General features: G+C 42.3%; 1 protein-coding gene across 14 annotated transcripts in view; it reads left to right on the forward strand.

Moving 5' to 3' along the window:
• Nucleotides 1-24,654, forward strand: part of CHL1 (cell adhesion molecule L1 like) — a 149,513-nt gene that overhangs the window by 15,289 nt on the left and 109,570 nt on the right. For 6 of the 14 annotated variants that reach the window (XM_080385331.1, XM_080385337.1, XM_080385338.1 and 3 more), the window contains exon 2: nt 23,528-23,608. The exons of 2 other annotated variants lie outside the window; for them this stretch is intronic. The gene's annotated coding sequence lies outside the window, so the exon portion shown is untranslated. Of the gene's footprint in view, nt 1-10,950; nt 23,609-24,654 lie in introns of those variants that run through there. 6 more of the 14 variants (XR_013927781.1, XM_080385335.1, XM_080385334.1 and 3 more) reach the window with 2 other exon arrangements.

A 24,654-nucleotide genomic window follows, 5' to 3' on the forward strand; every position in this document is an offset into this window, starting at 1 on the left:
CAGCAGATAAGCAGCATTCTCTGTACAAACCTCTTCCACTGTCATCCTCCCAAATGTATTCTAAGCTTGTCTGTGTGCAAAGCTCCTTGTAACGGGTGGTGGTTAGACCAAATTTTTTATCCTTGCATAGGATAGGATATAGGCAGGAGCACTATAGATCTGCAGTGTTAATTATATAATACGCTCACTGAAAAGAATAATGTATTCAAACTTTTGTAGCTCAGGCAATGGCAATCCACTTAACTGTTTCTAGCTTTATGTATTTTATAATCCCCAAACCCAAGTGTCCCTAGAGAAGGAATGTGCCCTTAAAAATTTTAGGCCTTTAAATTAAGTGAATTTAAATTCAATCATTTGCATACATATTCCCCCCCCCCCCCCCCCCTTTGTTCTGCCTGAATGAGATATTCCTTCAGTAATTGAACTGTAACTTTGCTACAGGTAAATAATGGCAGACAGCTTATATTCCAAATGCTCACCCGCATTAGGGTTGCGTGGTGCCAATGCGGCGGTTTGCAGCGCACCTTTGAGAGGGGACAGTGTCCAGCCCACTTAGGATCACCGAGCGCTGGGCTGGCACTTGAACATTCAATTAACATGTGGTGCTAACTGTGCTTCTCAAACAGGGACTCAAAAGGATGCTCTGGGGTGATGAAACAGGCATCCCTGGAAAAAACCTTGATACCGAGTTAGTATCATAGGGATAGGCCAAAGCTTAATTCTCCTAAAAATGAAATTTTACAGTAAAAACATGACACTGAGGTCCCTGAAATAGCTTTCATGAGCAGGCTGGGGTGCTAGCCATTGTGGTCCGTATTCTCAGCGGCTGGGTTTGGGATCTCTGTACCTGTGCAACAGATAAACTGGGGTGGGTGGACAGAAATGGTGGTGGGAGGGAGAGGCAAGGCTCGTCAAAGGGATAAAATGGCTATTGGAAAAAGTCTTGTTTAGTTCTTTGGAAAAGATAGGGTGATACACAAGGGGGACAAAATATCCATTATCCTTATCTATCTTGGTGTTCTGTGGGAGTACTGGAGGAGCCCATGTACAAAGAGGGAAAGGAGAGGGAGGTAGAGGGTGATTGTCCAGAGATCTTGGCACCAATCCCAGAAAAATAATGGATAAGTTGATAGAGGACTGAATTAATATAGAGTTAACGAATAGAGTGATAATTAAGGCCAGTCACCATGGCTTTCTGAAAAGGGAGCCTGCTCCTGATGGGGTTACGGGTAACGAAGCGTTGTGGCAGAGTTTTCTAGGTGTCAGATTTGGTATCTCATGAAATCTCAGTTACGAACAAACAAAGGAAGCTAGCAAAGTTAGTGTGTAGAATTAGCAGCCGTCGTGTTTAATGGATTAAGATTTAGAGAACAGAGCTGAAAAGGCCCTTGCCCATGGGGATTGAAAGATGTGTGCGTTTAGCACAGTTTCATGAGAATGAGCACTAGTCCTGAAGCTGTTTAACGTCTCCCTCAATAATCTGGAGACAAAAATGGAATGACTGCTGCCAATCTCGTGGCTGAGACAGTATTGGTAGTGTGGAAATGGGATGTTGTATGGAGCAGACTGACCGGCTGGCAAGATGTTGCCTCTTCTTCTGTCCTCCTGTCCGCCTGTGCCTTAACCAGTGCCCTGGAAGAGGAACAGCCTTGAGAAGAGGGTGAAAGGGTGTGGAGCAGACAGGGAAAGGGACACGGCTTCCCAGTGGGATGCTGAGACTGAAAGACTAGTGGGGTCCTTTGACACAGGGGTTCTATCTGAGTGCATGAGAATGCTGGAAAGCTATGGCCAGTTTTGGTGTCCACAGGTGAAAAAAAGAGTTTACAAAACTGAAGAGTCAAGGAAATAACTACACTATTGATTTTAAGAGTGGAGAAAATTCCCTGCAGTGAGAGATTTAGAGCTCAATCTGCTTAGCTCATCAAAAAGAGGATTGAGAGGGGACTTGATTACAGGGACAAGTATTTTCATGGGGAAAGCATACCCAGCGTTTTAATCAAGAAGAGAAAAGACAAATAAGATCCAATAGCTGGAAGCTGGAGGCAGACAATTTTAAATTAGACATTAAACACGATTTTTTTTATCTGTGCTTAACCACTAGAATGAACTATGATGTGTTTGAATCGAGACTGGGTGCCTTGCGTGGTATGATCGGTCAAACCCAAGTTATTGGGTACGATTTGCAGGTGACAGGGAAAGCACAGCAGCCTGTGTCATATGGGAGGGTCTTAAAATCAGTGAGCACTGAAAGGGCAATTGAAGGAAGAAGATAAGAAAAAGGAGGAACATACATAGGAAGCACAGAACGGAGAAACAGAAGTACCAAAAGGGCAAAGAAAGGAATTTCATCTGGAGAAGGAGCTTCTGTTTCCAAGTATGGGAGCATATGTCTCAGCAAAGTGAGTTTTGGCGATGGAAACACCTTGAGTGTTGGCAGAGCTGAAGTCATCTGTTTTGTAGTCAAAGCAGCAGTTTTGGAATCTGTGCTTTGTTAACGGTGATGAAGAAACCTCTTTTCGGTTTGGACTTCTGGCACCACTGGCCGTTCTGCTGCTGTGAGAGAAGACCTTGCAGTCAACTTTGCCTGGATGTGCTGGAGCCGAGGGCTGTATCCCACCGCGAGAGCCATGCCGCTCTCCCCAGGAGTGAAGGGCACAGCACAATTCACCTTTGCAGCAGCGAGTGGTCACCGTGGCCTCTTCTGTGCCCTTCACTTCATTGACATCACTGTTACACATACACATTTTAAAAGAAATCATGATCCCTATCTTTATAGCATCAAAACCAAATTTTGGGGAAATGCAGCAGGGACACCTCTGTGGTCGTGGATGGTTTTGATAGTACTGTCTGTGCGTATGTTTGTCCTCTTGAAATAGTTTCACCAGATCTGTGATGGTCTTATTTTTTTCAGAGAAACAACATACTGTATTTCAAGTGCTCACAGTGCCTAATAACCAGGTGATCATTAATTAGAATGTAATATTGTGTTTCTTCTGTGGGGAAGCACAGTGGTTCAGTCAAGATCACGGTCCAGGTGAATTTGCTGCTTTTCTCTGTGGATCTCTGGTTATAATGGAAGTGAAACAGATGCCTTAAGGACTGTAAGTCATTTTGCTGTCATGGAAGCTCTTTAGCCAGGACTGAAAATCACTTTTCCAGAAAAAAATTTGCAAAAGTGCTGTCTTATGCCCACAGTAGGGAATACCACTGTAATTGTTATGTGGAGGGAAATAACTCACGTATGTTATTGTTTACAACTCCATCACAAAGCTATGGTGCTTATTTAGCAGCATTTTCTGTTTTGGATTTGAAGAGAATAGTTTTTTCAGGATGTTTTCAATGGAAATTGGCAACGTGTTTCCTTTGGTGTGTTCAACAGAAATATAAACTCTTTGTGATCAATTAGAGCACCCAATTAACCTGCAGCTCTGCATGGGTCAGCTCTTTCTGCCTCATATGGCCATAAACATTTTACGTTGCCAGCAGTACCGAATAGCAGGTTTCTGACTTCTGGGCCAGAGTGCGGCTTTTCCAGGGCTGCACCAGAACCTGGGCTCCTTAGGGTGACATCCTCCTTGGAACGAGGAAGACTGATAAATTCTAATAATCTATTTTCTTGCGGAGAAAAAAAACTACGTGAGAATGTCTGTACTACCTGTAATAATTGACTAACTGGACAGTAATTATTCCAAAATACTGTTGAAAGTATATTGACCTTGATGATCGTTTTCTTTCTCAATAGACATCTGAATAATTGTCTTTGCCTAAGGATTCCCTAGAAGCTGCTCTCAAATTAGAGCAGCACTTCAGCATTTAACTCATGACATTGTGACATCCATTAGGAACGCAGAGAGGTAGGAATTAGCCTATTCAATCCGATTAAAGATCCAATTAACTTGGAATCCTATCTCTGTTAGTAACTAATACTAGATGACTCAACACCCTGGGAAAAAACCCCAAAAGCCACCTGGAAAACCAGCCCCAAATCTTCCTCCCTCCTCCCCTGAACTCTCATTATCACAATTAAGGAATAAAGTGTCCCTGAAAGACTTACTACTTTTTTTCTTTTGTTTTTCCCCACTTCTTCTTACCAAGCACTTACTGCTTGGCTTCCATCCTGGAACATGAGATCAATAGCCCTTATAAATTCTTATGCTGGCTTGGGCAAGTATTACTATTAGCACTTTAAACATCTAATCATTCTCCTAATCATTATGCCCTTTGTATCAATAACATTTTTTGTCAGTTCATAACGTTAATGATTGTGATTTTTCTTTCCCGTTTTAAATTTGCTGTCTCTTAATTGCAATGTGATCATTAGAGTGACTGTTTGACCTTGTTTCACCTGTTTTCATAAATACTTGTGTCTGTCATGTTCATTCCTTGAAACACTTCATCTGTATGTGAAATACTGATAATTCTTTTCATTCCTTTCTTAAAGGGACTTTTAATATTTTCCTTATTTTTGACTTGTTTAATCCTTTCTGTTTCTATAATTTTTGAAAGCCCTTTGAATGGAGTTATGCTTAGTGCCAAAGGTAAGACTATATTAGCAGCACATCTAAATTGCTAATCTCTCACCATAATTATTTTTAGTCCTTTCTAATGTATTCTGCACAGAACCTCCCGTCTCGGTTGCATCTTGACCACCTTGGCCTGCAGAGCAGATGCTTTCTATTGAAGTAATTTTTCTTTTTTTTTGTAGAAAGAAAACAATCCAATAGAAACACTGTTCTCCTTCAGCCTTCCAAAGGCCAGGGGCTATTTGGGGAATTTAGCTTCAGTTAAATAAAATGAAACAGATCTATTATGACCCTCTGAGAAAGTCTCATGTTTTAGATCATAGGCTGTTTCTAAATATAGGGATCGGAAACTAATATCTCCCTGGATAGATGATTCTGTAACTGCCTCCTGCAAGGTTTTTCACAGTTTCCTTTGAACTGAGTGTCCTGGCCATTTCTTAAGAGATAGTACTTTGAGTGGAGAAAGTGTTAAGATGATACGCTGTGAGAGATATATATATACACACACAATTGCTTACTATATAGATACATTTTTGTATAGATTTGTTTAACCATCATGGCATTCTTTTTTTTTAAAAAAAAAAAAAAAAAAGATAATTTGGTATGTGTGTGTGTATATACATAGATATAATTTTTTTTTTCCCTAAATCATTCTGTGCAAGGGCCATTAGCTTTTACCTTTGGCTTTTGAATCTGATACTACTTTGTCTTCCTTGAACCAGAGTACCAGCAACATCTGATGTGAGTGAAAGGGAAACAAACAAAAGTGAAGCAGCTCAGTATGGAACATATCCAACGTTCAGATTTATTCCAGAGACCTGAATTTCAAAACTTTAAAATGACACACCTATAATGTGTGCTTGCATGTGTATACACATACAAGTGCACATACACCTTCTGTTTATAAATATATATGTATGTAATTCAGATCTTTGACTTGTGCAGGCACATGAGAAGTGCTGGAAAGGTTGTATGCTAATGTTTATTGGTTCCTGATATTTAACAGTTAGATCTTACTACAGCTATGGAGAAATGATTCAGGTTCCTTCTGGTTTGAGGTGTTGTCTTCCTCTGGGTGCTCCTCACTACAGAAAAACATCTTCCTATATTTGGCTGCATACATTCGCTGTGGCAGATGTTATGACTCAGAGCAGACAAGAAGGTTCAGATTTTATTTTTTTCCCCCTTTTTTTTTTTTTTTTTTTCATAAGTGTCTTGCCCCCAGGCATGTTTTGACAGGGAGGATATCATTTCAAATTAAATGTGCAGGCTTTCCAAAGCTACAAATTGCAGAGATTTCTCAGCATGACTCAAAGAAAAAAAAGTGTTGTGCATGCTGATCGCTTGCTGTGGCGGGAGGGAACTGCTGTGGCGTAGCTCTGGTACTGAAACCCATAGTTTATTGCCCTGTAAGAAATTTGGACACAGGAGAGGCTGTGTCCGTGAGTGAGCTGCTTTGACTTTGTTCCTTTAAGAACCATTTTCCTCTGAAAACTACACAAAGGCTCGCACGGCAGAGCTGCTTTTTCCCTGCTGCCTTCAGGTAGGCTGGGATGGTGACTAGTGGTATAAAATCTAATTTCCCCTACTTGGTTTAACTGGTCAGGTGGATCTCTAGCATCAGTGAGCAGAAGATATTGGAAGCAGGCAATCCAGAGGATGCTTCCTGCTGAAGACTGCCAGAGGACCATGAAGGTCTCTGTGCCAGGGTGACTGCTTTTCCCTTCTGAATGGGGAGAGGTGCAGCGAGGAGAGGAATTTCTTCTTAATTGTGGTGTTTTCTGTTGTTTTGTTGTTTTGGTTTTTTTTAATTATTTCAGGAAAAAAGATGGAGGGAACATCTGTAGTTCTGAATATCATCCCATGAGCTACTGCTGGGGCCTGTGATCTGTATGTCATTTGTAGTAAGGGAGCTTAATACCCCAGATTGCCAAAGTTTTAAAGTTTTTTCCTGAGTTTATGAGGAGAACTCTTTGTTCCTGATGAAACAAAGCAAAGAGAACCCACCTATATCTCTCAAATTTATGGCACAGCCGTAACAAAGGTCAGATTTGCCTTGTTTGAGGCTGGTACTCTGCATGGGTTCTGGCTTTCTGAGGCTGTTGTATCTTCTCGTATCTTTCATTCTTCCCACCTTTATTCACTTTTCCACCTTTTGTTCCAGTTTTTGACCTGTGTTTAATCTTTCTCTGTGCCTCCCCCTCCTCAGTTTTCCTCACCCCACCACTGCTGCGTCTCAGGGCAGGCATCCTTGGCACACGGGGACAACCTCAACCACGGCATTCTGGTGTTAGTGTGGTGTCAGTAGAAGGAACGATGCTGATCAAGGGCTGCTTTCAGCAGTGTCTGACTTCAGGTGGGATCTGGTAATCTACACTTCTCTTGGAAGTCGATGGAATTGTGGAGATTTGTGTGCAGGCAGGGTCTGTCCCTCTGCCTTGGCTGTGCTGCCCCAAGGTCTGTAGCATCCGATGGACGGTCCCTTTAGGGAGACGTGGACCTGGGCACCCTTTATGTTGCTGTGTTCGCAAGGTTTTCCCTTCTGTGCGGAGAACGCAGCGTAGGAAAGGCGTGAGAGCGAACTCTGATAGCCTTAACCTGTAATAAGCCTGATGTTCCTCAGGGAGAATGGAGATTAAAGAGCCAAAATTCTCTAGGAGATTGTCGCTTGGCTAATGATGATAGTTGCCTGTGGCAGTCAGGGATGATACGGCTGATACTTAGCAGGGGTTGTGAACCAATTAGTCTGCTCAACAAAATACTTGGTCCATTGGGTGCAAATGTTAGGAATATTTATAGGGCTGGCGATGGAGCCAGCTAATCAAAACTGGAGAAAACTACTTAAGAGGCTGTCCCAGGCTCTACAGAGGCCCTGAGATTACCCAGCTGACAGACAAACAAATGTTTGCCCATGTAAATATTAGGACTCAAAGATTGTATTTGAACTCTTTTGTGGTTTTCTAACATTGTAAAAACAATTAGAGGTGCTTAAAACATGCTAGAAACTACTTCCCTGTGGAGGGCTTGCCTCCGCGGTGGCTGTCCATAGGTGGTCTCCTGCAGCTTGGCTGCCTCCAGCGTTGCTTTTGGTGGCTTTCAGATGCTCCAGGTAGGAGCCCAATTTCCATGATGGCAGAGGGATGTCGTATGAGCTGGCCCAGGTAAAACGGCAGCAGCACAATAATTCAGCACATACTAGCATGTTGTCTTGCATTTGTTAACTGCTAAAGCTCTTGAGTATTCCTATTAACTCCTTAAATCTTTACGTACTAACTTGCTGGGGTATGAAACTATTCAACATTAGTGTTGCAGTCTGGTCCGTTTATTGGTAAAGCCCAGCCATCATACAAGTGATGCAGAGAGCTGGTACTTACACAAGGTATAATAGGCAGTTGGAGAAGAAATACAGTAATTCATCTACATTTGCAGGATGGATTAAACATTTATAAGAGTTTCTTTGTTGGCTTGTTTGTTTATTTACACTTTATGTTAAATAATAATTTTTCAGGTGTTTTCCCCTCTAAGGTATTGCTTGGCAGAGCCACTTCTGTTAAATAGGTAAGACAATGAGAAAAATCCACAGGCATCACTGGAAAAGCCTTGTGAAACCTGAGAATATTGATTTTTTTTTTCCCCCTCATATTTACAACACAAATGTTGTTATACATGTTTTTATGGAGAGCTTGTAAATAGAAGAACAGCTTCTAACCCTACTACTAAGCTTGTGATCAAAATATTCTTCCTTGCTATTTTACAGCTGTTATTTTACAGTAAGCAATCAATCTGAAATACAGCCATTTTGAGTTTGGTGCTGAAGGTGGTTTTATCTAGTACTTATTTCAAAAATCAAACGTTAAACTGGGGCATTTATTGTATTTGGCAAGCTCTACTCTAGATCTTTACTTACAGAAAAATAAAATATTAATAAAAGCCAGGTTGCAGATTGCTATAGTAAGCACTGTGATTTTTATTTTTTTTATATTATTACGGTTTTTTACACCCCTCTGTGTAAAAGCTTTCTTTGTGCTGCTGCTGTTCTGGCTGTAAGTGGTTTTAAGTGCAGTGGGTTTTAATATACAGATGTTATTTCTGATGGTTCTTACACTTTCAGAAATGGCATAATGTCTTTTTTGATCCTGAAAAGCACAGTGCTTATTGGTACTGATAATTGTGTTAATAGCTTTTTTTTGATTGGTTGTTTTTTTGTTTTGGGGTTTTTTTTTTGGTTCATACGTGTATCAGAGATGCAACATACTGGCAGTTAAACGGGGTAAAAACGGTCTTTTCAAGAGGAAGATCCAAGTCCATGGAGGCTCTCCAGGGATCTCATTAAAGCATTCTTTTCTTAATATAGTGTGCTGCAATAACAGCTATCAGAATCCCCACAGTGTGGTTTCCTGATAGGTTAGTTTACACAGAATTAATTGTCTAATTTTGCAAGCAACCAGTACAGTGCACATTGTTATTTATTTATTTATTTTTAGTCCGATGTGTTGCTCTTGTGGATTCTGCGTCATATTTTAAGATAGTTTTTACAATCCATCTTAATGCCACTTCATCACAGCACTTACTACATAGGAATCATGACTTGGTTTTATAATTTTTCTGTCTCTCCTTCCATATGTAAGAATTACTGTTAATTCAAGCAATACATTTTTGCTTATGCAAAAATGTTTTTAAACAACAGGAATAAAAGAATGCATCAGACAAGCAAATTCAGACTTTAGAAGGCTTCTGTGGTTTAGATGCTCCAGAGGCCAATGTGGAGAGCAGGTTTCCCGTGTCCTCAGAGGTGCCTTGCTGGTTTGGGTGGTACAGCCGCAGCAGTGGTGAGCCTGACACAGAACAAAGGGCCAGCAAGTTGCAGTCAGTGGAAAAATATATTTGGATAAAATCTCGCAGGCTGTGCTGAGAGTTGGGCTTGAGCAGGATTTTAAATGTATTTGGAGGATTCCTTTTTCAATTGAAGCTCTTGAGACAATTTGCACACCAAGGGCTGTTTTACTACCTGTTGTTTAGCTGCATGAGAGGGATGTTACGCAGAGTATTCTCCGGCTTGGTTTGGGCAGGATGGCTGCTGCAACAACTGCTGGTCTCAACCAACTGCTGAAAGCTGCCTTCCAGCTTGACTCGGCATCGCTGCTGCGCTGGGGAGATGACCATCCTTCCCTTACCTGCTCAGGCTCGTGCAGGTAGGGAAAAGGTGATGGACTTCAGATTCCTTGCCCCTGGACCTGGCTGTGTTCCTGCAGACTCCTGAAACTTTTATCTCAAGGAATGGCTTTGCTCTACGAAGACCATCGCAAAATGCAAACACCTCTGCTGAAGATTGGCTTGCGATCAACATGTTGGTTGGAGGAACTGGTGACTGTGTCCTCAGCTACTGTAAACCACAGGAGTTATATGAGCAGATGAAAGAGCTTTCTGCATGGTCTGGAAGCAATATAGGAGGCAGGGAGTGAGCACAGGCTGGGTGTCATCTGGAAGAAACACGGGATTCCAGAGACAGGCAGTCTGAGGGTTCCAAGAGGTTGTACAGAAATGAAGGAACAGAATGACCTGCCCTGAGACTGTGGCTGGTGCGTGCTGGGGTACCTGTTGTCTCGGTGTGCTGATGGGTTCTTGGAGCATCTGCTTTTCTGTAGGTTGAAGAGCTGGGTGGAGGAGGGAGAGAGGGCTGAGGAGGGGTGGAGGGTGGAGGAGCAGATCCCCATTGTTCCGGTTGGGAGTTCAGGCAAAGGGGGTCCTTCAGATGAAAGTGAAAGTATGCAAAAGTGAAGCGCTTTGGTTAATGTCAGTGGGGGAGGGTAAGGGATGAGTCAGGAAAAAGCTTATTTGGGGGGTGGAGTGTGGGGAAGAGAATGGGGACAGGACGGACCAAAGCAGCAAAACCTTCGTTAAAACCTCAGAAAGTGTGTTTGTCAAGGATTGTCTCGTCAAATTTTGTCATTCGTTTCTCATTTACATACGTGAAACGTTCTCCAGGGAGAAGCTATGACTTTCCCTGTAAGAAGGGAATGTTTTGGACAATGCTGCCATCCTTCTTGCCACCATGTCTGGGAGGGGAAATAGAAGGGAGGTCAGTGAAATGTGTGATTCCTTTGCCTTCTTGTTTGATGTCTTTTTAGCTCTTGCTTCTATTAAAGAAGTTAAGATGTGGTGTATGCAGTGAATTTATAATGTCATAGCATTCCAAACTGTTCTAGAGCTATTTCAAAATATTTCCAAAGTGGTGTTCTAGAGCTGTTTCTAGATAGCGTTCGTATCTCCCTGTTAGACACTAGGTATGAAGAAGCTAGCCCGCAGGCTGCGGTATGGATCCAGCCCACCAAGCAAATGAGATGTCTCCACCACACTGGCCAAGTCCTGCTGTCCCCAGGTATTACAGACCATGTCATGTGCAGGGGGCTTGACCAGCCGTGAGGCACCTGGAATGTGAATGTGCCACCATCCTGCCTGGTCCTGTGACGGGGGTTAGATGGCACACAGAGCCTTTGAGTGCTGCGTCCGATCCTGGCACCACTGGTGATGTATATGTTGTGCTCGTCTCAGTTGTTATCTCAGTGTTGACATCATACACTAAATAACACTTAAGCGGGTCTCTTTCCATTAAAAGATGAATTCCCGACACAATTGAAGTCAATGGGGCTTTTGTCACTGACTTCAATAGGCCTTAGCATCCACCTCGTGGCTCCATGGGAAGAAGAATAAATTGCTGCTGGAAATGCAACTGTCTCTGACATCCAGTGGGAAAGGATAATTAGCAGTCAGTCATGGAGCTGCCGTTTGGTTGTCTGATGAATAATAGAACTGAGTACAAGTGATACATTGTCTTCCAAGCGGGTAAAGTGATTTTAACAGATTAGCATAAGTGTAGGCAGCCAAGAAGTACGGTATGAACACCAAGTGTGAGGAGTTCTAGACAGACATCAACTTTTCCGTCTGTCTGGCCTCCACAAGTTAACATGTAGTTGTGTGTAAACGCTAAACCAGGAAGATGTTTGGGATCGGGAAGACAAAATCTTGTGTTACTAGGTTTTGTTTCTTTTTTTATTGGGTTGGGTTGATGCTCTTAAAAGAACATGAGAGAGATTTTGATGAAACCTCTTCTCCATTTTTACGTCTTGTCAAAAATACCTCTGGAACTGGTTGGAGCATGGTTGGAGCTCTGCTGTAAGGATGATGTTACAAGGGTGAAGAACCATGTTTTATGGACATGTGCAGCTTCCACATGTTGAGAAGACCCTGGCTTGGAAACCCTGATTTCTGACAAGGATGGTCAGACCAGCTGGTGCGGTGGGCATCGGGGGCGAGGCGCGGAGGTGGGCACTGCCTTCGCGGATCTGTACCCTTTGAGCAAAGCGGATGGCAATTAAAGCAGAGGAAGGCAAGGCCAATGTAGTTTTAATCATTAGTTTCAGTTTGTAGTTGGTCTTAACGCTGCGTGCAGCTTTGTGGGAGCATAAAGACGGCACTGTGATGCCGTGGCTTTTAACTAGGCCTGTTTATGTATTGTCGTTGGCGAAGCTATTGACTTCATATTCTTTCATGTTCTTTATGTTCTCTTCTGTTTTGATGTTATCGTGCAGTCGTCTTTGCTACGTATTAAACAAGAGACTACTTCAATATAAAATGATCAAAGGGGTAAGGGAACACAGGGCCATAAAGAATATATGGAGAGCTCTGGGAGAATAAGAAGTTGAATTTAAAGGCTTCTTCAAGCTGCTTAATTCCTGCTTAGATTTCTGGGGCCACCAATAGGCAACAGTCCCTTTCTTTAAATCTTTTACTAGGGATTGACTGGCAGAATCACTGTTTTACATGGGGTTTAAAGAGTAAAAGGCCACCCTGAAGGTCAAGCCCTAAGAGATTTCCTCTAAGAGCTCATTGATTCTACTAGATTTTTGACTTGAAAAAAGACCGCTCCTTCCTAGATCTGCGGCTGGGATACAAGTGCCTTAGTATGTGCCTGCATAGAAGGCAGGAGCAAAAGCGTAAGTGCAGGGAAAAAATAGAGAAAGATGCTGTGGGGCAGACGGACAATGATTTCAGTCTCTCGCTTGTACAATTCAAACCGGCGACGTTATTAGCTGCTGGTCCATGAAAAAAGAAAGTCTTATTTTATCGGTTTCAGAAATGGATTATATTAACAGTGAAATTGGGCAGAATAAAGATTTATGGTCACATCCTCAGCTTGAGTAAACAGGCAGAGGACCTCTGCTTGTAATGGGGATGGAAGGGCTCGCTGCAGCTGAGGAGCTGGGCTGTAAATACTGGGGGTCTGGTTTTCTTCACATATAGAAATGAATGCTGTGAACGTATATGCGTGTAATTGTCTTTTGCACAAAAATTAAGATGAGCATGTTTCGCCTCTCTAACCTCTTTATAATATTGGCTTTGTAAGTTGCCCAGTGCTGTGGTAGTGATTAGCAGAATGAATCCAAAAGCCTACCCCATAAGCAAACTCTGTATTTGCGCTATTACCTACTCCTGTGATATTTCAATCTGATTCATTAGAAAAATTAGCATTTTTATGGACTAATTAGGGGAAAATGTTGCTTGTACTGATTGTGAGATACAGGTATTTTCACAGCTTAGGAAAGCCAAATAGAAGTGAAACATGATTTCTACCATGCACCCTCCAATCCGCTCCCCTCCCCTCCCCCCCCAAAAAAAAAAAAAAAAAAAAAAAAGAGCAAAAGGATTACTCAAATGAACTCAAAACACTGGGAGATTTGAACGTTTGGGTTTTTTTTAAAGGGGGGAAGGGATTAAAAGAAGATTAGATTACTATACTGTTGGCAGTTTGTCCAGTTTTTTTGAAATCAAAATTCGAGATCTTTCAGCTATTTTGGTTCTCCAGGCATAAAAATATTTTAAAAGCTGTCAGTCAGTCACCATATTTTTTGTGACAGTTGCAAAATGAACAGTAATGAGAATGAATAGTAATGAGTGCATTATTCAGTATCTATACATGCCAATTGATTTTCATTGTAAGTTTATACATTTCAGTTGACACACATTTTCATTTTTCTTTTCGTTTTAAAACCAAGCTCAGGTTTTATTAGACCGTAGCTGTTCATGCAAACATGCCTTAGTTTTTCTCAAGTTATACTAATGAACCGCTTGCTTTTGAAGTTTGATTCTAAATATGCATGTGTGTCACTTGCTCCTGCTCACATTCTCCATTTGCCAGGAGGGTAAAAACGTGTGTCTGTGACAAAACATCTGAGGTCATCTTTTTTACAAGGGAAGCATTCTTTCTTCTTAGGGGATGGAATACCATTATTTTAATCAATGCAGGCATCTCCTGTTTTCATCGTTACGTTTTGTTGATGATCTTGGTTTACTGAGACACAGAGCAGTGAACTCCTCATTTTGGGCTTCTGTGGAGGAGGTGAAAATCTCCATCTTGTGCAGAGGGTGGAAGTTCAATTAGGCATTTTGGTGTCATGGGAGGCTGATTGTGCTTTAATTGGCTCCAGCTGACTGGCTTTTAGCCCATGATATTCTTCACCTGCAGTTGGATACTTCTCAAATATGTATGGAATTTTTTATTGCATTTAAAAATGTTGCACAAAGTCAGAATAATTATTTCCAAATGATACTTTTCAAGTGAATGCCCTATGATAAATACAAGTGAAGGAGGCACCATTAAAATCGTAGAATAATTTAAGCTGGAAGGGACCTTCAGAGGTCATCTGGTCCAACCTCCTGCTGAATGTAGACATGACTTTGATGTTAGATGAGGTTGCTCAGGGCTTTGTCCAGTTGAAAACGGTAATTGGCCTTCTCTTCTTCAGGCTAGGCAAACAGTTCTCCCAGCTTCTTCTCCCAAGTTACATGCTGCAGCCCCTTCATCATCTTGGTCCTCTCTGCTGAATTTCTGCCAGTTTTTCAGTGTCTGTTTTGGAACAGGGAAACCAAAACTGGACGCTCTGTTCCAGAGGCAGCCTCACAAGTGCTGAATAGAGAGTAATAATTGCTTTCCTTGACATGCTGGCTGTGCTCCTGCGAATGCAACCCAGCGTGTGGCTGGCGTTCATCACTGTCGCTGCCGATCCCTGTTCAACCCCCGGGCTGCCTTCCCCCGAGCTGCTTTCCGCATGGTGGGTTTCCATTCCCAGAACTTCATGCCTGCGTTGGCTGAACGTCGCAAGCTCCCTTCCCCAGCCTGCTGGGGTGCTGTGGCATGGCAGTCCCCCTCTAGCACATCGGCTGCTCCCCAGCTCCGGTGTCATCTGGAAACCTCCCGTGACTGCATTCCCTTTCACTGTTTTTGTTTGTTAACAAGACATTAAATGGTTAAACTGGTTGCCTTCAGGAAGATTTGTTCCTCCTTACCCTTCTGGAGGGTGGCCATGACAGTTGCCTTTTCCAGCCATCAGAAGGATTCCCCAGTTGCCACAATATTTCAAAAGCACAAAGAGCAGCCTCAAAATGATGTCAGCCTGCTTCCTGGGCATTCATAGACCTGTGTGGGTCCGGTTTGATTAAGTGGTCCCTAACAAAATCTTCCTCTGCTGTAGATAGGACTTCCCTCCGCCAGACAAAGGCATTAGGAACATGGACCTGGGCAGGCTGAGAGTAGGCCTTGCCAGTAAAGACTGAGCCAGAAAAAGTCACTGAATGCCTCCTCCTTTTTACCCTTTCTCAGTAGTTTTGTTGACATATTCAGGAGAAACTCACGTTTCCCTTGGTCTTTTGCTGCAGGCGTACCTATGGGTGAAGCCTTTCTCATTGGCCATACCATCCCTTGCCAGTTGCAACTCCACCTGGGCTTTGGCTTTCCTAACTTTGTCCCTGCAGTCTGGGCAAGGTTTGTATAGTCCTCCTGGGTAGCCCGTCTCCACTTCCACCTTCTGTTCGCTTTCTTTTTGTGTTTGAGCTCAGTCAGAGTTTCCACATTCAGCCAAATCCACCTTCTGCCACGTCTGCTCCACTTCCCACTCATCAGGGTGGATTGCTCTCATGCTTTGAGGAGGTTCTTCTTGAAGATCAAGGAGCTCCCCTGTTCCCTTCTGCACCCCAGGGCAGTCATCCGTGGCATTGCATCTATTAGTTCCCTGAGCAAGCCAAACTGCTCCCCTGGAGTTCAGCATCAATATTGTCTTTGATGCTCTCATGAAATCTCGGTTGCTTGTGCACCACCAGTTGCCATCTTAGTGGACATCAGGGTGCTAAGGGGGTACCAGGATGACCAGGGCCTTTGGTTATGAGGGCTGAATAAAGCTTTATCTGCTTCCAGTTCTTGTCTGGGTGGTGGGCAGCAAACACCCACCGCAGGGTCCTCCTTGATGGCCTCTTTGAGTCTGACCCAACTGTTTACAGCGCAGCTCCATGCGAAAAGCCTTGAGAAATAATTTTGACTCATTAGTCTCTTCTGAGGAAAATTCTGATTTTTTGAGCATACGTTTTAACAGCTTTTAATCCTATAGTTTCTTTTCCAGCAGAAACATGTTTTGTTTTGTTTTTCTGATAGACAAAAAAAGGAGTCCTGAAAACCTATTGGACTCAAAACATTTGGGGTACTGTAATAACTTCAGCATATGCTTCATAACTTTTCTTGATGTGGGATTGTTGGTATAAAGTCTTTATGCATATCTGGGGACAGGAGATAATAGCATGCTTCAGGTCTTAAGTGCCAATGTGAAGCACTCACTGAATTAATGTATTTGTTCAATTGCATTTTTGTCGTTGCACTTTCAGCAGTTCAAAAGTTGCGATACTGAAATCGCCCGTCTTGACCTTAGTCGTCTTCTGCGTTAATAAAATGCCCTGTGCTGTTACTTAGGCCATTAGTCTGGGACTCGGAAGTGTTATTTCTGGTTCTGCAATTATCCCACTGCTGCAATTTCCCTATCTGAATTGAGGATAACAAAGCTCTCCTTCTTTGCAGGATGCTTTGAGATTTGATGATGAAAAGTGCTATATAAGGGTTACATATTGTTATGTGAACAAATATCACTTTGTTTGCATGGCTTGACCATCTTATAAGCAAGCAGAGAGCTGATGGCAAAATCAAGATTAGAATTGAACAAATGAGTTATAATGAACAATTTCAGTCTATTGAGTTGATTTTTTTCCCCTGCTGTTTGAAAGTCATTAACTTTTATAAATCAATCTCTAGAAAAATTTTTAGTCTGTAAATCATTTGCCAGTTGGGTTTAGAAATCTTTTATGTTTGCTTGTTTTATAATTTTAGAAGGCAAAGAAGTTACATGTTAGTTTGCATGATCATTAGCAATCTGCACATAGAATGGCATATTGTAAGGGTAAGTTTCCAATTTCAGTGTTTGACATTTTTCAAGTGCATTTAAAAGGCATTTCCAGGAAAATAAACTCAGAAAATTACAGTTTAATCTTCAGAACAGAAAAAAAAGTATTTCTTTGTTAAAGCTGTACTTAAATCTGTTGCAAACAGGGCAGCAGCAAAATTGATTGTTTTAAAAATAGTGTGAAAAACCTTTCTACGTTATTTGCACTTGGTGTCATGGGTTAGCTCCTTCAGATCTTTCAGAGTTCATGTATCATTGCAGTTTGTGTATGATTGACTTTTGTGTCGTAGAGTAGAAAAAAGCATCCTCAGTTAAACTCATATACTGTCTGCATAAAATTTGTAACAAGGAAACATCAGGGAAGTAGTTTGTCAGGTGGTGTAAATAAAAATAACTTCAAAAAACCCACGCTGATTCACTCTGCTTGAAGATTTGCTCCAGAATATCTGAGAATGGCTGTGTGTTTTGCCACGAGGGTGTGAATAGTTGAAATCTAATTTGTATCTGGTGAGCCCAGCACCAACTTTTCTGGCGGTGTTCTTTCCTGAAACCGCAGTACTGAGGTAGGGTTGCATGGGTCTCGTGAAGACTGGTGGATATTTTTCAGCTGCCTTGTAGATACTGATGCTGCTGCCTTTCCAGTGCAGGAGAAACCCTTTTCTCAGCCCACGTGCCATTCAGTTTGCACATGCTCCATGTGGAAGAGCTTGGGGAAAGGTTGTAATGCAGAGCTGCGCTGCACGTTAGGTTATTAAAATCAAGTGCAAGTGTGCTCTATGCCGTGGGGACCTTAAATGCAGAATCATTCTAACTAATCAGCAGCTACTAAGTGTGCCAAATTTTACCCCAAGGTACGCGTGGGCTCCTGTGGTGGTGTCGGTTTTGTTCGCTGACTTTTATTGACTATCAGGATTTATTGACCCAGGAGGGAAATATTGACAGACGTGATTCTCTACCAGTCACAGTTTCCCTTAAGGGACAATAACACCTGGTGTTCACTGTAAATTTAAACTCAATGTGTGCATGTGTGTCATGGCATGGGGTTTAACCGCTGAACATTTACCTTCCATGATCGTATGCCCATGCTGTCCGTGAGACCTGAGTGCTTTTGCACAGACCTCAACGTTTTCCTTAGGGAAAAATCTCTGTGCTGTGCCTGGATGGTGACAAACCTTAGGGAGCGAGCCTGAGTGCATGTATTTGCATTAGCCTTTGTATATATGTTAAAGCCAAGGTGATTTTCTTCTGATAACTGGTGTAACAGCTTTTAATGCCATACATCCATATTGCAAAGTTCACTGCAGGCTTGAATTATGTACCAGCAGAGTACTACAGCATTCCTTATACCTGAGTAATCGTGGACCAGAATCTGGCCCCATATACTTGATTTACAAAAACTTGTTCATGGCGCCTCTTCTTTTTTTGGTACAGTAAATCACAGGAATTGTTGGCTGACATCAAGTGATGGTCTTAGGCAGCTGTGATTAGTATTTCAAGGCTCTCTTTATGTTCTGATAGTCCTTTTAGTAAAAGATAAACAGATATTTGAGCAATTTGCAACATCATGCTTGCAGTAATGATGAGCCATCTTCTTCTAAATGTGAGACGGATCCAAAACACTTCCCCCCCACCCCCAACAGCCTGATGGTAAAACTGAAGTAGTGGCAAAGCATGTCTGCTAAACTGGATGTCCTAATTTTATGCCTGTTAAATTAGTACTTTCCTACTCCATCTAAAATGAAAATAATCGTATTGTTTAAGAAGTAGAAAAACTGTTGTACTGACTTTTCTCAACAGCACTGCATCTTTGTTGGGTTGTATTCATAATGCACAGGGGTAAAATGACGTCTAAAAATGTTTATTTTTTTAATAACTAAGAACTGCTTTTATCTCTCCCCCCCCCCCCCCCCCCCCCAACTCCTATTAATATTACTTGGTATTAGTTTGAGGATGTCATTGCAAATACTCCCCTTAGCACATTTGCACTTAGGTGGGATCCATAAGCAACCTTTCTGCTGTGGCTACAGTTTATCCATTTCACCCTGTGCTATTTTCTAAGCTGATTAATGCATCTTTTTATTGTTTGAGAAAACTTCCTCCTAGAATAACCTTCTGCTATTAATACGCACAAGTGAAGACAAGTGAAGCTTATCCTTAATTCGCAATGGTGCTGGAGCTGATGGGAACACTGCCCAGGCCGGCGTGCTGGGATTTGGGGTTCTTTCATCCCTTTGCCACCCACGTGTCACACGATGCTCTGTGCAATAGGATAAACTGTCATGGTCCGTGCTGCAAGGCAGAGCTGGGTCTCAGAAGCCTGGATGTGCAGAGCACAGTGCTGCAGGAGCCGCCTGGCTCTGCTGTGGGACAGTGGCCAAAGCAGCATCACAGCTTCGTCCCGGGCAGCACTCCCCTCCTCCGACCCCCTTCTGCTTTGTCAAGCCCTCTGGGCCAGATCTGTTCATTTTTTCCCTTAGCGTTGTGGGGATCTGCAGCAGGCACAGTTCAAGTAATGTTTAAATATTTAGTTTCTCATTTTCAGAACGTTACCTAAGCCTGACTTGGAGGCTTGTGCTTATCAGTTCACGTAGCTTTCAGAGAGAGATGGTTGGATAGACGTGAAGGTCACATTGCAGCAGGGACCACTCGTCCCTGCTCCAGTCTGCTCTTCCTCCGCAGTCAGTGGATGGAGAAGCCTGGGAAGCCACCCGGGCCATCTGTGGCATTGCCAGAGGCAGCGGGCGATGCCAGCCCTAATCCTGGCTGCGGCATTTGCTCCAGGTTCTGTTCAGAGACCAGGCAGCTCCCGGGTAGCTTGGCATGGGGATCAGAGATGTGTCTTAAAGCCATCTTTGTGCCCTGCTGCTTCTCCCCTTCTCTGCACCGCGCCTAACTGCTCAAATACAGCATCAAATCCGATGAACGACGAGCTGAGTGAATAAAAGTGTGAACTGCATTCCCTCACTTAGAAATCTGTCAGCTCCCTCTAACCTTTTGGAAAATTGAAAGACCAAGTGACTGTACTTGCACTTGTAATGATAAAACATTGTCGTCTTCTAGGAATCCAGGCATGCAGACACTTTGCCCATACCCACAGAGGGAAAAGATTCTGTTTTTATTTTTCATCTTTACAAATCCCAACAGATTCATGAGACCAGGGCACCTGACCAATTTGATTCTGCCTGTGAGGTCTCTGGGATAGTAGTCATAAATCCCAATTTGTAAGGCTGCACATTTTTTCCCTTGCAGTATGCAAGGCATGAAGAACCAAACAGCAGGTTAAGTTTTCCATGTTAACTGGGAGACAGGCTTTCTTGGCAAGACATACACTGTTCCAGTAATTCTTCTTCTTCCAGTGCAGTGCTAGATGCAATCTTTCTAGAGATTTTTTTGCAGGTGCAAATTTTCTGCAGCCTGGAAATGGCCAAGTGGATAACGGCAGCAGTAATGGCACACAGCCCAGAGTGCCGCAGATCATCTCCTTACCCCTCTGTCAAATAAGCCTCATGGTTCATTTCTAAAGTTTAGTAGCTTGGTTCGAACGGAGAGCCCTTCACCTGAGCAAGGGGAGCAAGAGCCGTCTGTGTCTGTTGCGTAGCTGTTACGCAGGAGGAATGATGGTGCTTTCCTGGTGCCAGCATCACCCCAGGTGATGGGGAACACCTGGGACACAGACCACCGAGGCATAGTACTTCCTTCATGTTACCGAAGGGACTTGGGCAAAAGTGATAGATAACCTTCACCAGGGGATGCACATTGCCAGGAGCTCAGATCACCTTCCCTGGGGAACTGCGGTATCACCGCATGGAATATTGGGTTTGGGGTGGAGGAGGATTGTGGAGATTAATGGTCAGCTTAGCTCCTTCAGTAGGACAGTCCCGGTGGCTCACTGGTGGGAGCCTAAAGCTGTACCTTTTGGCCCTCTCTGAGCTGAAGCTGCAGTAGGCATACCTGAGCACCGAAATCAGCTCTGCTCCTGCTCTGCCTCTTTAATGTTAAACATTTCTAGTGGTTTTGGAGAGTGGTGGATTCTTACTGAAGGTTTATACTCCACCTGAAACAACAAGAACTGCTATAAATTGGCTGCGTCTAATAAACCCAATAAAAACACCCAGTGATACAGACTAGGTTACTAATACTGTGTCTTGTGGGGTTTTTGCCAAGCTTTCCTATACTTCTCACAGGAACTGTTTTTGATATAAATCTTTTCCTTCAATCTGTGAGCTCTGTTTACCCTTCCTCTGTCCGTACAGTACACTGATAACTTCAGTCCTACAGACCTTCCCTCCAGGAAATTCTATTAAGATTTGCTTTTAGCAAAAGTGGGTAGCCCTTCAGAAATCCTTTATCAGGTCTGTTCTTTCCCGTTATGGTTTGCCTCTGCTTTTTCTTTTTTTTTTGTTGTTTCTTCATGGATAGCTGTAATTTAAAGCTTACTAGATCGATAAGACCAAGATGCACAGCATAAATGGGAGAAGCAGACAAACAGCTGGTAAAGATAGGAAACAGCTGATTGAAAAGAATGCAGCTATAAAGCATTTGAGTTACTATTCTCTGCTGTGATTTTTTTTTTTATTTAGATTAAAAAATAGGGGGAGGGGGACATACAAATCATAACTCCCTCCTCCCTCAGAGTCTCTGATTAGAATAGTGTGAATTTCCTCTTTTTTCATGTTTCTAAATAAAAAGTGGGGTGTTTTTCTTTGGAGTAGATGTCCTAATCAATTACAAGTGAATTGGCTTAATATAGAGATGGCTGGAGGAAGTGCAATGGCAGGAAGTCTGGACCTGATGTAATAGCAGCATCTCTGGTCTTGCACTCCCCTAAATCCAGTCCTGAAATCCTGAAAACGGCCTCTGTTTTACACTTGTTCATGGCATTGCTTTGCAAGCCCTGGTGATCATGTGTGGGACTGGGTCTGGGTTTGCTGTGCTTTCTCGCTGAGGCATGTCTTGCAAGCCTTGGACCAGGGTGCCACAGCTTTGTTGGGTTGTACCCAGCTGGCACGAGCTGTAGATCAGGCAATTTGCATTTGGCATTAGGAATTGTAGTTACATTACTTTGTGAAGGTAAAGACGCTATAAAAGGCTGAGTGTGTTGCCAGCAGGAAAGTAAGCATTTCTAAGCTAATGCCTGAATAGAAGTCAAGAAGGATTAAGGTGCAGCTGAAAGTAGAATTGAGGTTCCTCCATCACTGCAGAACTTTAAAAAATGTTTTCTGTTCACATTGGAAACCATAATTTATTGACAGAGGGGTTTAACTTAAAAATACATGTGCTAGTGAATTGTGTTTCAGTGAAATTCCATACTTCTTTTGATGAGGAGGTTTGTATAAATGTTGGGTGTGCCCAAACCCACAGAAACTTATGTGAAAGAATAGAGATGTGTGTAGCAGTAAGTGTGTACACCTTATAGATGTACACATATGCAGAATTTGGCTATACAAACACCAACACAGCAGACAGACATTACAATGTGAGTTTGAAATGCTGTGGGTAAGATGGTGCTTGTGCACATGTGCACTTTGGGAGAAGGATTGGGTCTTTCCATGGGGAAATAAGTCTGTCTGCAACTGGTGAAATAAGACCGTATAAAGAGATTATCAAGTAGTGACAAGAAAGAAAATAGGTTAGCTGAATTTCTCTTTATCACTTCTTTTCCCTTAAGACATCTCAGTGAATATCTTGTCATTCATACAGAGAGTCTGGAAAGAAAATGGCTTTTAAAGGTGACCCACAAAGGAAAAAAAAAAAGAAAGAAATAACAGTGATTGTGTGCTTCTTTTGCTCCTTGGTGGCATAGGAACATGGCCTGGCATTTACACTATGTGTGTCTACTCTCTTCTGGGAGGGCAAGAATAGGGGTCTTAAAGCACCAAAGCATTTCCCGTTGCCTTTGCAGCTCCCAGCACATAGCAGAGCATCCCATAGGTACGGAGCAGGATGCTGAGCAGCGAGCGAAGCCTGTGGTGTGACCTGGCTCAGCCAGGAGTGAATATCGCGGGGTTGGTTCAATCGCAGAGGCGTGTCGTGTCCGTGGGTGTGAGGATTGGTACAGAAATGCAACGCTTGTTCCATGTGTTTAAACTGGAGGGGAATTTTATTGGAGAAAAAGAGCTAAGGGACCTCTTTCCTCTTGAATACACTTCTTTCATGGTCCTTTTTTATTTTAAATGAAAGTAACTATTGAAAATAATTTTGAAATTGTGTTTCACATTGGTGGACTATAGGAGAGCAATAATGTAAGTGGTGATCAATAAGATTTATTGTTTCTGGTTTTGTATTATCTAGTGATTCCTATGAAAGCCAAACCTTACCTGTTTGGTATTATATAAACACTTCACAGGCTTTAGAAAGCTTGTAATCCAAGTAGACAAGAAAGGCAAAGAAAGAGAGGGGAAATAGAGGTGCAGTGAAATGATTCCTTTCAAGGTCACAAACCAGATTTAGAACAAGAATCAGATCTTCTCACTTCAGCCCATTTTTCTATTCCGTGGGGGTATGTTGCTTCTGTTATTCAAATGCGGAAAAACCTGTCCTTTTCAAGTCAAATGGAGGGCAAAGAGAATGAGATCAGACATAAACCCAGTGATATGGGGCGGGGGGCAGGGCGGGGGGAGGAATTAAAAGAAAACAAAGGAATTATACTGATAACGATGCTCCTTTTAGACAAATTCAACATATGACATACCATTACTCAAATCACAAATTTGTCTTTCTCTCTAGATGTGGTAAAGTGGGGAGAAAAATTCAGCTGTAAAACTGCAAATTGACCATGCATTGATGAAGAAACAGCTGCATGTGCTGGTTAGAAATGCCTTTTTTTTTATTTTATTTTATTAAGTATTTGTGTTTTCGATGTAAATTTTATTCACCTTTATTTCTGAATCATAGCAGTTAGTCATTGTAACCATTTTAGACCCATTTGATACCATTTCCATCTTAAATATGCTTTCTATAAAAGCATAAATGTGTGTATTTGTTTGTGCATGTATGTGTGTTCTGGAATAATTCCATACGATTTTAATTACTTGAAGTATGCAGACATGCTTTCGAAGTCTGAAAGCTCTCTAATGGCAGATGGAACTTGTTTGTCTTCTCTTTTTACAAGTTAAGCAAACAGTTACTCATTATTATATGTGTAACAGAGCCCTCAGCTAGAATTTATCCTGTTGGAGCATCTAATTGGGAAGGAGCTTGTGATTGAACATGTACAAAAAAATTGACCTCAAATCTGTTTGGTCCTTCAGCCTGTAGGAGAAGATGCTGTAATTATTCTATTCTGATTATTTCAAAGGAAGTCTCCCATTCTGCTTTCCAACAGCGGGTGATGGTGGCCATTGGGATAGTGACTTACCCCCGGCACTGGAGGGGCTGGTTCCAAAGCGGTGGATGGACCTGGCCTTTCTTTAAAGTACCCCTGGGGCATGCTAAAGAGAAATAGTGGAAGAGCAGGGCCTTAGTGGTAGTATTGCAAACAACTGTTCATCAGTGAATAAAGGTTTTGGAGCTGTGCAGTTATTTATGTCTTGGGCTTCTCTAAGGTAGCTGGTTACCAGGGAGTTTTAGTGCCTGTGGACCCTTCCTCTAGTGAGATGTGCTTGGAGGAAATAATCACACTGGCAAGGGATTTCTATCTATTTTATTTTCTTTTTTTTTTTTTTTTTTTTTTTTTTTTTTTAAATCCTATTCATCAAAAACCCTTCCTATAATTTTGTATTCTGTTTCTCATTTGTGGCTGAAGAAAAGGGAGGCTGTGCAACCGATATGTGACATTTAAATATGCATTTCCTATTAGCTTTTTTTAATAGGAGCTCTAAGGCTAAAGCTTTGTGTATAATGGGAATTATTTG

This window comes from Falco punctatus (assembly GCF_963210335.1).
Source record: "Falco punctatus genome assembly, chromosome: 4".
Lineage (NCBI taxonomy): Eukaryota > Metazoa > Chordata > Aves > Falconiformes > Falconidae > Falco > Falco punctatus.